We start from the raw sequence: 574 nt of genomic DNA on the forward strand, positions 1-574 counted from the left end.
TGTGTGTGTGTGTGTGTGTGTGTGTGTGTGTGTGTGTGTGTGTGTGTGTGTGTGTGTGTGTGTGTGTGGAGAGATATAAAATGTAGCTAGAAATTTATCATCAGTTTTCACTGAGTCCACCAGAATACTTGCTTGAACCCCATCCCAACAGTGCGAAGTGCTGCTGATGAATCTGTAACTCTTTCCTTACAGCTCAGACTGTTAGTGAGAAGTGTGCAGTAGGTTGCCTGTGTCTGCTTAAATTATAAGACCAGGACACAGTCTGGTTTGTGCTGTCCCTCTCCTCTGAGTGTAGGATCCGCTCATCCAGCGCTCGCTCTCTGTCTGTCTGTATATACATATATTGCAATTTCCGTCGGTCTAATAAAAGGTGTCCTGTCTGGACCAAGCGTTCTAGATTTTTGCATTTATTTGTGTCTCGGACCAACACGGCTACCACCAAATATATCCCATAGAAAAGAGTTGCTTTGACTCCTGCCCTCCCTAATGTTTAGAAGCAGAGGGTGCATCTGCAGTGCTGCAGGTACCCCCTTGCTTTGTGCAAACAGGCCTCTCTTTTTGGGCAGGGAACAGA

This window comes from Gavialis gangeticus, unplaced genomic scaffold (genome assembly GCF_001723915.1).
Source record: "Gavialis gangeticus isolate Ggan-Ray unplaced genomic scaffold, GavGan_comp1, whole genome shotgun sequence".
Taxonomy (NCBI): Eukaryota; Metazoa; Chordata; order Crocodylia; family Gavialidae; genus Gavialis; species Gavialis gangeticus.